The sequence below is a fragment of the Centropristis striata genome, chromosome 11 (genome assembly GCF_030273125.1).
Source record: "Centropristis striata isolate RG_2023a ecotype Rhode Island chromosome 11, C.striata_1.0, whole genome shotgun sequence".
In the NCBI taxonomy this organism is placed as follows: Eukaryota; Metazoa; Chordata; class Actinopteri; order Perciformes; family Serranidae; genus Centropristis; species Centropristis striata.
In genome coordinates, this window is record NC_081527.1 from 2339892 (window position 1) to 2355304 (window position 15413).

General features: G+C 34.0%; 1 protein-coding gene across 1 annotated transcript in view; it reads left to right on the forward strand.

The window, feature by feature from the left end:
* Positions 1-1118: 1118 nt before the first annotated feature.
* The window catches only part of map4l (microtubule associated protein 4 like), a 153890-nt gene continuing 139595 nt past the window's right edge, over positions 1119-15413 (forward strand). The window contains exon 1 of the mRNA XM_059344977.1: positions 1119-1219. The gene's annotated coding sequence lies outside the window, so the exon portion shown is untranslated. The remainder of the gene's footprint in view (positions 1220-15413) is intronic.

Genomic DNA, 15413 nt, shown 5'->3' on the forward strand with positions numbered 1-15413 from the left:
GTACTGCTACAGAGTTAACTGTTAGCCTGTTAGCACATACACACTGTACTGCTACAGAGCTAACTGTTAGCCTGTTAGCACATAAACACTGTACTGCTACAGAGCTAACTGTTAGCCTGTTAGCACATACACACTGTACTGCTACAGAGCTAACTGTTAGCCTGTTAGCACATAAACACTGTACTGCTACAGAGCTAACTGTTAGCCTGTTAGCACATACACACTGTACTGCTACAGAGCTAACTGTTAGCCTGTTAGCACATACACACTGTACTGCTACAGAGCTAACTGTTAGCCTGTTAGCACATACACACTGTACTGCTACAGGGCTAACTGTTAGCCTGTTAGCACATACACACTGTACTGCTACAGAGCTAACTGTTAGCCTGTTAGCACATACACACTGTACTGTGTGTGTAAAAGGAGCCCAACCAAGTATTGATGTATAGAAATGAAGATACTTTTCAGAAGCATGACATTTGTGTTTAAAATATCCCTTTTTTTATTGATCCTATGTAATATTCTAATTTTCTGAGGCACTGAGTTTTGTGTTTTCATTATCTCTGAACCAGAATCATCAAAATGACAATAAAAACAGGCTTGAAATATTTGACCCTATGTGTAATGAATTTATATAATGTATGAGTATCACTTTCTGAAATAAATGACAAAAAATATTGAACTTTTTCCACAATATTCTAGTTTTTTTTTTTTTTAGATGTACCTGTATAGTGTGTTCTCTCAATAAAATCACACTCAATAAAAAAAAACAAAAAAAAACTAAGCTTGATATTTCCGACTGCCCGTGAAGGCAGCATCAGCCCTGATCCTGCAGATTCACATGAAAAGGTTTTTTTTTTTTTTTTTTTTTAGATGTACCTGTATAGTGTGTTCTCTCAATAAAAGCAAACTCAATAAATATAAAAAAAAAAACTAAGCTTGATATTTCCGACAGCCCGTGAAGGCAGCATCAGCCCTGATCCTGCAGATTCACATGAAAAGGTTTTTTTTTTTCCTTTTTTTTTGCTCCGTGCTTCTGATTGGCCGAGCCGTCTGTGGAAGGGGGCGGGGCTTGTGTCTGACTGGCACCAGTCTGCTCTGCAAGCAGCGAAAGGTGGAGAGATTTTCACCTTCACACACTCTCACTGTCACACACACACACACACACACACGCACACACACAGTGTGCTCTGTGACAGAAACGGGACACATCGAAACGGTGAGTAGAGCAAAATAAATATTCTATATCTGTTATTTATGACGTGTCATGGCGGTATTAAGGTTGTTTACTGTGTTTACCTCGCAGCTGCGCCATCCTCCCTTAATCAAAGATGCATTCATCATGTATTTTTGGCCTTATGGAGCTCTCCGGCTGCAGGGGCATGGATGTGCATCTATATTTAGCTTATTGTTATAATGGAGTGATGGAGGTGGTGGTGCACGGTGTCCCCCATCACAGTGGTGGGGTTGGATGGTGGTGGGCGTGTGAGGGTCTCCGTGGATTCGTGTCTCTTTGTTATGGTGGTGCCGCAGTCAGGATGGTCCACCCTGCTGCTGAAAGCCCCAGATCCTCTCCTAATCCTCATAGACTCCTATAGGTGCCTGCTAGTCCTCCTCAGGCTCCATCAGGGACTGTAGTGACCTCATTTAGGGCTGGGCGATATATCCATATGGAAAATATATACATGTGTTGTTAATACATGTGGAATTACACCATGTATCCATATAGGTCCATTTTTTCTTTTTCTTTGGGCCTATATATAAATGCTGCCCTTATTAGGGTTTGTCATATTTAGCTCTTTTGTAATGTTTGTTATTCTTTTCTTATATAAATATAAATATTTCTGGCCATATGATGCTCTAATATGTTTCAACAGACCATAATTGACCCATTTTATGTATTTTTAGGCATATTAAAATGTATATGCTGCCTTTATTAGGGTTTGTCATATTTAGTTCTTCTTTAATGTTCGTTATTCTTTTCTTATATAAATATAAATATTTCTGGCCGCATGATGCTGTAATATGTTTCCATAATTGACCCATTTTAAGCATTTTTAGGCATATTAAAATTTAAATATAAATGCTGCCCTTATTAGGGGTTTTCATATTTAGTTCTTTTGTGTTGTTGTTGTTGTTCGTTATTCTTTTGTCATATAAATATATTTATTAAAAACGATTGGCCTATTTTATTTAAGATTTTTTATTTTATTTAAATGTGCACTTTATGGAGCTTTGATTTGAAAAAACAGCTACTCCTGTTGTTATACAGTATTTATGTTCACTCAAATAAACGGTTTCAATAAAACATATATATATATATATATATATATATATATATATATATATTTATATATATTTCTGGCCATATGATGCTCTAATATGTTTCAACAGACCATAATTGACCCATTTTAGGCATCTTTAGGCATATTAAAATTCAAATTTAAATGCTGACCTTACTAGGGTTTGTCATATTTAGTTATTTTATAATGTTCGTTATTATTTTCTCATGTGTGTATATATATATATATATTTATTTATTTATTTATTTTTTCTTCTGGCCATATGATGCTCTAATATGTTCCAACAGACCATAATTGACCCATTTTAAGCATGTTTAGGCATATTAAAATGTATATATAAATGCTGCCCTTACTAGGGTTTGTCATATTTATATATATATTATTTTATAATGTTATTTATTCTTTTCTCATATAAATATATTTATATCAGAAAAAGATTGGCCCATTTTATGTCATAGGCTATTTTCATTTAAGATGTATATATTTTTTTAAATGTGCACTTTATGGAGCTTTGATTTTAAAAAAGGTACTTTTTTTATTATATATATATATATATATATATATTTATGTTCACTTAAATAAACTGTTTCAATAAAACTACTTGTGACATGTCATATTTGCTCTCACTTTGTGATAAAAATGTCAGGATATGAATTATATATAAATATTCAGCCTTAATATGACTTTTGGTCCATATCGCCCAGCCCTAATGCTATTTTAACCTCTTTTATAGTATAATATTAGATAATAGCACTACATGGGACTACAGTAACCCAGATTATGATGTTTTTAATGCTGATATTTCCTCTATAATATAATATTCCCAGTGAGGACCTTGTTATATAAAAGCTTTTTCTCAGCCTATATTCTCCTGCAGCCAGTCTAAGTTCTGTCTGTGAAGATTATAAGGACATACTTTATTAAACTAAATATATTTCACTTTTATATGAATGAACAATATATCCATAATGAGGCAAAATTCATTGTTTTGTGCTAAAATCATAGTTTTGATTCACAAATTCATTACTGTAATGCATCCAGATAAAAATTAAATCATGGTTTCCCCACACACTTATACACAATACATATTTAATAACTTTATAAAAATAAATATACATTTGTTTGAAAATGTATAATTTAACAGAATATAATCAAATATAATGTTTTTTTTAACAATGTATAAAGAACAAAATCTGGCAATTGATGAGAAAAAATGGTTAAATATTACGGTAATGATAGAATTGTTTGGATTAAAACGTGTATATTTTAATAAAATTATGTTATTGTATTTTATTATTATTATTATGTAATATTTAAGTGCTTGCCAAAGAAAAACAAAACGAAAAACATTTTAAAATGTTTTATTTCTATTTAAAAATGTGTTACGGTGATGAATTTTGTTGCTCACAGTGTCTCTAAAAATGTCAGAAAAAACCTTTCAAAAAAATTTCAAATATATTATAAATTCATATTAAACAGTGACTTTAGATTGTATTTGTTATAAAGGGGGCAAAGAAAATATGTATTCAATGCTCTTGGATTATTGCTACGAGCTACAAAATGTTCATGAGAATCACCCACATAGTATATAATGATATAATTGTTTGCATTAAAATATATGTATATTTTAATAAAAGTATATATTATACAATATTTAAGTGCTTGCCAAAGAAAAAAAAAAAAAACTTTATTTTATTATTTTATTTTATTAATGATATAATTGTTTGAATTAAAACATGTGTATATTTTAATAAGATTATATTATTATATGATATTTAAGTGCTTGCCAAAGAAAATAAAAAAAATAAATAAAAAAAAATAAAAAAAAAATTCTATTTAAAAATGTGTTAGGGTAATGAATTTTTCTGCTCACAGTGTCTCTAAAAATGTCAGAAAACACCTTAAAAAAAATTCAAATATATTATAAATTCATATTAAACAGTGACTTTAGATTGTATTTGTTATAAACTGGCAAAGAAAATATGTATTCAATGCTCTTTTTCTAAATTTTTTGCTATGAGCTGCACCATTTTCATGAGAATCACCCGTATAGTATATAATGATATAATTGTTTGCATTAAAATATGTGTATATTTTAATAAAAGTATATTATTATATAATATTTAAGTGCTTGCCAAAGAAAAAAAAAAGAAAAAAAATTAAATGAAAAAAAAAAATCTATTTAAAAATGTGTTATGGTGATGAATTTTGTTGCTCACGTGTCTCTAAAAATGTCAGAAAATACCTTAAAATATTTTCAAATATATTATAAATTCATATTAAACAGTGACTTTAGATTGTATTTGTGATAAAGGGGCAAAGAAAATATGTATTCAATGCTCATGTTCACGAGAATCACCATATATCAGTTTTAGGAGTCTGTGATGTTCTATAAGGACTAAGCCTGCCGTTATACAATAATACCCCCCCCCCACTACACACACACACACACTACACACACACAGCTACAGACACACACACACACACACACACACACACACACACACACACACAGCTAGCTACAGACACACACTGCCTCCTCTGTCTGTGTGGATTAGTACACATTGTTCTATCTGCTGGTGTTTTTCCCTCTCTGGCTGATCCTGTTTCTGGTTTTCACTATATTTTGCATGTGATAATATTTAATGTTTGCTCTTTGTGGATGATAAATGCATCATAGAGTCATTCATAAATGAGCTCCGGCAGCTCAGACACGCTGCAGGAATACTACCGGACCGAGTACGGACATCTTCATTCTCTTTCTAACCGTCATGAGTCTAACAAATCGCCAACGATCCGTGATATATGTCATTTTATTTAATGTAGAGTGTTTATTTGTTTTCTCTCTGATCCCCAAGACCTGAAAATATAACATTCAGTTGAAAAAGACCACTGCATTTATGTTTTTGCGTGGTTTTACTATATTTCTGCTTTATTTGTTCCTTTGTCTTCAGGGTTCTATAACTTTTTGCACATTCATGTGACATATGGCAGAAGCATTTATTCTGGTAGCACTGGTAGTCCTGGAAAAAATGGTGTTTAATACTTTATTCTGCATCAAAGGGTTGAAGAAATACATGCATTTAACATAAAAAACAGGCGGAAATAAACAGGAAACATTCCCACTTCATATTTGTTCTTGTTGTTAAAAAAAGAATGGATCAACTTTCATTCAAATGTCTGAAATTTCTCATTAATAATATTATCAAATCATAATTTAGTTGCTTTTTGTTAGTTGATGTTGCTCTGATATAGGGCTGGGCGATATGGACCAAAATTCATATCCTGATATATTTAGGCTGAATGTCGATATATACGATATATATCCTGATATTTTTATCAGTCAAAGTCAAATATGACATGTCACAAGTAGTTTTATTGAAAACGTTTATTGAAGTGAATATAGATACTGTATAACAACAGGAAATCAAAGCTCCATAAAGTGCACATTTAAATAAAAAAAATATCTTAAATAAAATAGCCTATGAAATAAAATAGGCCAATATTTTTCCGAAATAATATATTTGTATGATAAAAGAATAACGAACATTACAAAAGAACTAAATATGACAAACCCTAGCAAGGACAGCATTTATATATATATATATATATATATATATATATAGAAATATATATTTTTAACTATATCAATATATGCTATATGGTCTTATTCCATATTACATTTAAAAATATATTGATATATCTTTCATATCGATATATCGCCCAGCCCTATTTATACATGTCGTCATCTTTAAGATACGCCTTGAGATTCCCCACTTCATATTTGTTCTTGTTATTAACAAAAGAATGGATCAACTTTCATTCAAACGTCTGAAATTGCTCATTAATGATATTATCAAATCATAATTTAGTTGCTTTTTGTTAGTTGATGTTGCACTGATACCTCAATACTCAATTGGCTGATTCACTTCTTTTCTTTCTTATTGTTTCTTATCTTAATACTGAAAATAATAATAATAATAATAATAATTAAAATAATAATAATAATAATAATAAGGGACAGTAAATTGTGTGGGGGAAACTTTGCTTGATGTTGCCTTATGAATCAACAGTTGATCCCAGTCCGAGACGTCAGGCATCAGGACTGAAAAACTCCCTAAAAGAAACTGATTGTGTTCAATGAATATGGAATAGCTTCATATTCATATTGATTGATTGGCTCTGATTGAATGGAAACTGCACACGTCTGCACCATTACATTAAATAGACACATTCTAGTCATTTTAGCCTGACATGGTAGTATCTTTGGAGAGTTTGGGGTCAAGTGTGTGTGTGTGTGTGTTTGTGTTTGTGTTTGTGTTTGTGTGTGTGTGTGTGTGTTGATGGATCAGCTGGTGACTCCTGAAGGTTCAACAGGTCACTGGTTCTCTGCTCGTCTTTACTAACTCTGTCTACCTGGTTACCACCTGGTTGTCGCTTGGTTGCCCGCCTGGTTGCCCGCCTGGTTGCGGCCTGGTTGCGGCCTGGTTGCGGCCTGGTTGCAGCCTGGTTACAGCTTGGTTGCGGCCTGGTTGCCGCCTTGTTGCAGCCTGGTTGCCGCCTGGTTGCAGCCTGGTTGCAGTCTGGTTGCCGCCTGATTGCCGCCTGGTTGTCGCCTGGTTGCAGCCTGGTTGCAGCCTGGTTGCCGCCTTGTTGCAGCCTGGTTGCGGCCTGGTTGCGGCCTGGTTGCGGCCTGGTTGCTGCCTGGTTGCCGCCTGGTTGCAGCCTGGTTGCCACCTGGTTGCGGCCTGGTTGCAGCCTGGTTGCCGCCTGGTTGTCGCCTGGTTACAGCCTGGTTGCCCGCCTGGTTGCAGCCTGGTTGCCACCTGGTTGCCACCTGGTTGCCGCCTGGTTGCCGCCTGGTTGCAGCCTGGTTGTCGCCTGGTTGCAGCCTGGTTGCCCGCCTGGTTGCCCGCCTGGTTGCCGCCTGGTTGCCGTCTGGTTGCCGTCTGGTTGCCGTCTGGTTGCCGCCTGGTTGCCGCCTGGTTGCCGTCTGGTTGCGGCCTGGTTGCCGCCTGTCTCTGCCTCTGTCACTCAAACGTCATAGTGCATTTAATCTAATATCCTCTTGAGTTAATTTATTTATTTAATTTATTTTTTGCCAAAGACGTCTCATAATCAGTACCAGATTTTTTGTAAACAAACATTTCTGATAGTAGAAATATAACTGTGTGCATTTTTTTTCAACTTCTCTTTATTGGGGTTTTGTCATTTCGTTCACATACAAAAATAACTAAGATACATATTAATTTATGCTTCAAATCGCCACAAAAGAACAGAATGAAAGCAATAAAAAAACAACAACAAACAAACAAAAGCTTCACCCAGGTGGAGTCAAATCAAATACTAAAACAATAATAATAAGGTTTACAAATAAAAGAAAGAGATTTAAATAGTAATAATACAACTTGGAGGATGTCAAGTGTTTTAAAATTGCACATTGTAGAGATCCGTTAAAGTTGTAACAAGAACAGAAAACAAGTCTTTACCGTCACTCTGCACCTTTATTTCATGCAGAAAAGACTTGAAACTAAAAAAAAGAAAAAGAACGTAAAGATGGTTATGGAGGAGTTCTGTCCAGCCCGGGAAAAAATACAGTCGGCCTCAACTACGACCTGACGTTACCGTGGTAACCAAAAGAAAACAAAAGTTAATTTAAAGTGACAGTACTCAGAAGGCGATATTTATTTTATGGGAAATATCTTTGTGACAGAAAGACAGACAGCCAGGAATAAAAAAAGAAAAAGAAATGAAAGTTATTTCCTTTATCACCAACATAAGAAGATGACAACAATTGTAATTTACAATACAATTACAAGGAGTAAGAAATAATATCATAATGGTAAATGTGCTGGAGATTGTAACAGACATTGTAACAGATTGCAGTAAGAAAACAGCCAAATTGTGACAGTAACATACTGTTTTCCATTAAAAAGGTGTTATACTGTAGAAAACAATGCATTCTGGGCAATATTTGTAGGAAGCTGCCGTTTCCCATAAAATATATGATTGAGATATATATATATATATATATATATTGTCCACATTTTTAATGGCTGTATTTCACTTAACTAACTCATTCAGTATATGGTTTATTAAAATGACTGAGGTTATTGTGAAAACAGCTATTAACTCATAGTAATTGGCTTTCAGACAGTAATATGCTCTATTTACAAAAAATGACTGCATTGTATACTGCAACAATATTTCAACTAGCTTCAACACTATACTGTGTTTTAGTCTACTGTAAAAATCAATGAAATGCAGGATTGTTCTGTAATTCAGAATGTGGTTTTATCACAGTAGATAACAGTAGAGGAACTGTAGAATGAACAGTAGAATACTGGAAACCCTGCTGACAGTATTTTACTGTTAATTTACAAGATAATTGTTTATAGTGTAGTGGGTTCAGTGTGTGAAGGTTTCTGACCTGATGCATATCAAGTCAACATGTGGATGAATGTGAATTGGCCCGATGAAGAGAAAACATGTTTTTATCAGTTAAAAATGTTTCAACTTCAGTGATAAATGTGACATCATCCTGTGTCTGAATGACTCATCTTCATCAGTTACTGAGGCTCAGAGGAGAAAAACCAGAGAACGAAGAAGAGGAGCTCCTGGTTTTTGAGCTCCAACTCAGAAGTTAAAGCTGATCTGTCAACATGCTGCTGTTTATATGCAGAGGCACTTTAAAACTTATGGTTAATATTCAAAGATTGAATGACTGATGCTGGACATGCCCCATACTCACTGTTGGGAAAAGAACAAAAAACAAGCTAAAAATATGTTAGAAAATGGTTTTGATTATGTTTTTTTTTGTTTAGCTTTAACTTTTTTTGCCAAAACAAAGAAATGTTTCTCATCATTGGTCGTCTACAGAAGGCTTTGGGCATTTTCCTCAAATTGGCGTATGACGATCACAATGGAAGATCCCAACTGATGAAATCACATGGACACCAAACCCACTATTATGTAGGTGGAAAAAATCACTGAGGAAAAGAGTGAAAAGTGAAAAAAGTTACAAATTTGCAGACTTTCCCCAGCTACAGCCCTGGATATAGACATTAAAGCCTCCGGATCGTATGGTTACGTTGTAACCCTGGTTCTCTGAGTAGAGTGTCTATCTCTCTTGTCTCCAGACAATAGAGAACCCAACATTAATTTATTAAAGAGAACGCCAAAAACACTCTTTATCATAGAAAGAAACTGTAAAAAACAGGAAGTATTGTCGAGAACCTTGAACAGATCATAGGCTACAGAAGTTTTTGTTAAAAAAGTGAGAAAAATGAGAATCGTTGCCAAAAATAAATTGTAATAGTGTTAAAAACATTAATGACTCTCTGGTTATCAACCAAAGATTATAGACTGGGTTTAAATAATTAAGTTACCAACTACGTGACGTGGTTATAGGCCGACTCCATCACTGTTCTTTCTCTGTGTTTTCCAATGGAAACAGCCACTCAGCCGTTAGTAAAAGCAATGAAGTAGGTTACTACAGAAAGCTAAACACTGAGGTGATGCATTTTTTAAACACTAGCACAAGCTGAGTCACTAGCAACTCTTTTCTTCTGCAAGTAAAAGGACTGTTTTTGTCAAAGGAGTCCAGCGGCTTTAACCCTTTGGAGTTTGGGGCTGTTTTGTTTTTTAGTCGGTTTTTGGCTCCTTTTCATTCTGCCTGTTTATAAACCACTTAGAAATATTTACCATGACTTGTTGGTATTAGTGTTTTCAGCACAACCTCACCTATATGACCTGATTATTATTTCATTTTGACTTACTGGATCAACATTTTGAACAGAAAAACACACAAAAAAATACAAAAAACACACATAAAACACCAAAACTGTACCACACCAGCAAACCTGAACATGTTGAAGTTTTCTTTCTTTCTTTTCTGCACATTTTGCATATAATTTGCACTCTGCACATTCTTCAGTTAATTTGCACTAGGTTGTATATAGTATATTGTATATTGCTAGATGTCTTTTTCTATTAGATTGTTTATTTTTTATCTTTATCTAAAGGGGAAATAATTTTGTGTGCAATTTTGTGGTCGGCTGTAACAAAGAAATTTCCCTGCTGTGGGATTAATAAAGTGGAATCTAATCTAATCTAATCTGATCTGAAAAAACACACAAACACACAAAATTACAAAAAACACAAAAACGCATAAAAACACACACAAAAACGCATAAAAACACACACAAGAATTACAAAAAACACAGATAAAAGCATAGAAATTACATAAAACCCCCCAAAAAACAAAATATTGCATTAAAATGCTGAATGCAGACTGCAAAATTAGAAAAATCTCTGCAAAAAAAAGTAAAATCATGTTACTACACTTGGTCGAGGTGTTTTTTTTACCTTTGCTGAAAAAGGGTTAATGTATTAAATGTGACATGGAAACTTGTGTAAAAGCCAAAACTTTAGCTGACAGCAGGGAAACATGCTGCTGAAGGTTTTTTTCTTTGCCTCCAGCTGAAGGGTTTTTGTTTTATTGTGTGTTCCCAATGAAGCATTTAATTACAAACTTGCATTTTTTTCTCAAGGTTTGTATATTTCAGGGTAGAGTGAGTTTGCTCGTTTTACTTGAGTTTTTGTTAGTTTTAGTTTTTTTGGGTGCCACCGAAAAAAAAAGAAGTGATTTGTAATTTTCACTTGCACACAGTGGAAGCACGTCAAGTGGAAGCAAGTCTAAAGAGTGGTGCGCTAGTGACACGTTTGTGCAAACGCACTTGGGATTACCATAATAACTGAACGGTTTATGCTATCGGAGAAGTTCAAATGTTTTCTGAAAGCCGAGAAGTTGCTCTTTACAGCCAACATGGTGTCATTACGGCAATTTTGCTTGCGCCTCTCCTGGAAGCCCACAAAGCAGGAATACAACATGTATGAAGAGATAAGCCTTTATATATTAGACTGGAACCATCAGATATATTAGACTGGAACCATCAGATATATCAGACTGGAACCATCAGATATATTAGACTGGAACCATCAGATATATCAGACTGGAACCATCAGATATATCAGACTGGAACCATCAGATATATTAGACTGGAACCATCAGATATATTCGACTGGAACCATCAGATATATCAGACTGGAACCATCAGATATATTCGACTGGAACCATCAGGTATATTAGACTGGAACCATCAGATATATTAGACTGGAACCATCAGATATATCAGACTGGAACCATCAGATATATTAGACTGGAACCATCAGATATATTAGACTGGAACCATCAGATATATCAGACTGGAACCATCAGATATATTAGACTGGAACCATCAGATATATCAGACTGGAACCATCAGATATATTAGACTGGTACCATCAGATATATCAGACTGGAACCATCAGATATATTAGACTGGACCCATCAGATATATCAGACTGGAACCGTCAGATATATTAGACTGGAACCATCAGATATATCAGACTGGAACCATCAGATATATTAGACTGGAACCATCAGATATATCAGACTGGAACCATCAGATATATTAGACTGGAACCATCAGATATATCAGACTGGAACCATCAGATATATTAGACTGGAACCATCAGATATATTAGACTGGAACCATCAGATATATTCGACTGGAACCATCAGATATATCAGACTGGAACCATCAGATATATTAGACTGGAACCATCAGATATATTAGACTGGAACCATCAGATATATCAGACTGGAACCATCAGATATATTAGACTGGAACCATCAGATATATTAGACTGGAACCATCAGATATATTAGACTGGAACCATCAGATATATCAGACTGGGACCATCAGATATATTAGACTGGAACCATCAGATATATTAGACTGGAACCATCAGATATATTAGACTGGACCCATCAGATATATATTAGACTGGAACCATCAGATATATCAGACTGGAACCATCAGATATATTCGACTGGAACCATCAGATATATTCGACTGGAACCATCAGGTATATTAGACTGGAACCATCAGATATATTAGACTGGAACCATCAGATATATATTAGACTGGAACCATCAGATATATCAGACTGGAACCATCAGATATATCAGACTGGACCCATCAGATATATATTAGACTGGAACCATCAGATATATCAGACTGGAACCATCAGATATATTCGACTGGACCCATCAGATATATCAGACTGGAACCATCAGATATATCAGACTGGACCCATCAGATATATTCGACTGGAACCATCAGATATATCAGACTGGAACCATCAGATATATTAGACTGGAACCATCAGGTATATCAGACTGGAACCATCAGATATATCAGACTGGAACCATCAGATATATTAGACTGGAACCATCAGATATATTAGACTGGAACCATCAGATATATCAGACTGGAACCATCAGATATATCAGACTGGAACCATCAGGTATATTAGACTGGAACCATCAGATATATCAGACTGGACCCATCAGATATATTAGACTGGAACCATCAGATATATTAGACTGGAACCATCAGATATATTAGACTGGAACCATCAGATATATTAGACAGGAACCATCAGATATATTAGACTGGAACCATCAGATATATCAGACTGGAACCATCAGGTATATTAGACTGGAACCATCAGATATATCAGACTGGACCCATCAGATATATCAGACTGGACCCATCAGATATATTAGACTGGAACCATCAGATATATTAGACTGGAACCATCAGATATATTAGACTGGAACCATCAGATATATTAGACAGGAACCATCAGATATATTCGACTGGAACCATCAGATATGCAGGACCAAGTCCAGCTCAGTCTGTTGGACACGAACAGGGACATGGACGTGTTAATTTAAGCCAAGTCTGGTTTTGTGGAGGTGATTTTGGCAAACTGACTCTGATAAATTGTAAAGTGGCCAATGTACTGTGCAGCTCTTTTGGTTCCCTTGTATGTTTGAACCACAGATAGCCTGATAAAATGAGAAATAAAAAGCTGCTGGTGCCTAAGACGACGAGCAGGAAGCTGGATGGATTATCAGATGTTCTAATGCATGGCTGTTGTCATGACGATGCCATGATTTCTGCTTTAGAGATTACATGCAATCCGTCCCAGATTAGCAGCCGGGCAGGCAGGAAGTCAGGAAACGCTCATCCACCAGGTACAGATTCAGCATTGTCAGACCAACACACTGTAAAAAATGTCTGGAGATTTTACTGTGAAAAACTGCTAAATCATGACAGTAAAAAATGGGTTAATTCAGTTTCAGTAACAATGAAACACTGTAAATGTATATATCAGCCAAAACAATATATATATATATATATATATATATATATATATATATATAATAAATTACTCCACTGTAAAATACACTGGCATTGTGTTTGGAACAAAAGACACAAAATTACTCAGAAAGGATGTAAAATGAAAAAAAGACACTAAAATACCAAAAAAAAGGATGTAAAATGAACTTTTACAAAATACACAAACTGAATAAAAAAAGGATGTAAAATGAATTTAAAAAAAATACACAAACTGAATAAAAAAAGGATGTAAAATGAATAAAACGACATAAAATTACTGAAAAAGGATGTAAAATGAATTAAAAAAAGACACAAAATTATTAAAAAAGGATGTAAAATGAATAAAAAAGACACAATCAAAAAAATAAAATACATTACTCCACTGTAAAATACTCTGGCACTGTGTTGGTAACAAAAATATACTGTAATATTTATACAAGCAATCATTGTAATTTTTGCATTCATTTTTTGTGAAAATACTTTTTCTCACTGTTAAATGTGCTAAACACCATATCTCTAACAGAAATATACTGTAATATTTAACGGTAAAATCTTTAAATTATGCAGCATTCATAAAGTATTTTCTTGTCAATTATATGGCAGAACAGCGTTTCATTTGATGGAAAAACTTTTCATTTTTACGGTAAAATATGGAATAAAATGGCAATCTTAAACATGAAATCAACAGTGCTAATATCAATTTACCGTAATACTAGAAAAAGGTGCACCGTATTTATTATGGTAAAGTTCTGGCAACCACAGCTGCTGTTTTTTTACTGTAAAAACAACAGGTTTTCTTCATTTTTTACAGTGTACCAGGCAGTCAGCCAGCTTTCCAATGGAACAGACAGTCAACAACTCACTCAACTGGTCAAATATGTAACGTAGAAGTCATTTTACAACATAATGTCCGTTATAATCAGCTGCTTTTACAGGGAATGTGTACAGTCATCCAGTCAGCCAGCTATGATCTCATAGTGGTTCAGGCCCCCAGCAGTCTCTAAGAACATAATAACAGTTTGAAAAGCGTAAGATTATGTAACACCCTGAGGTCAAAACATGAATTTATCTGTGTGTTTCTGCCCAGAATCAACCCAGCACTGTAAATAATCTCTGTGAAATCCACAGTTATTTACTGTATTATTCACATTTCATCACTGTGTTTGATTTCTACACTACACTAGTTCTGTATAATTTACATTAAAAATCACTCCATGTGACACAATCACAGTAGTTAAAACATTACTGTATAAAAAACACAGTAGACAGAATGAAAAGTAAAGTAGACGACTGTGTTTTTCTATTTTTATCATCATTTTGATCAGAATCAGTCCCTGTTTAAATAATTAACTTAAAGTTTTTCATATAAAACACAGCATGGAAATCAATAGTAAAACAGTAAATGTATTAGTATTATTTTCTTTAGTGTATAGAGTAATTACTTGCAATTACTAGTTATTTCTAAAAAAATAATGATGAAATTATTATCAAATTAACAGCATTTTTTTTACTGGCTGTATTACAATATACAGAACCATTAAAAATCACAATGTTTACCTGTTTGTTTATTCTTACAGTAAACAAACCAGTACTGTAAACACAAGTAAAAAATCAGTGTTTATTTTTTTGATTTTACAGTAAAGAAACCACGACTGTAAATAAAACTAAAATCAGTGTTTGTTTTTTATTTTACAGTATAAAAACAGTACTGTAAATAAAAATACAGTAGTTCTACTGTAAATAATAACAGTAAGTGACATGTTAATTGCTGCCAATAAGTTACTGTAATTTTGTGTCTTTTTTAAATAATTTTGTC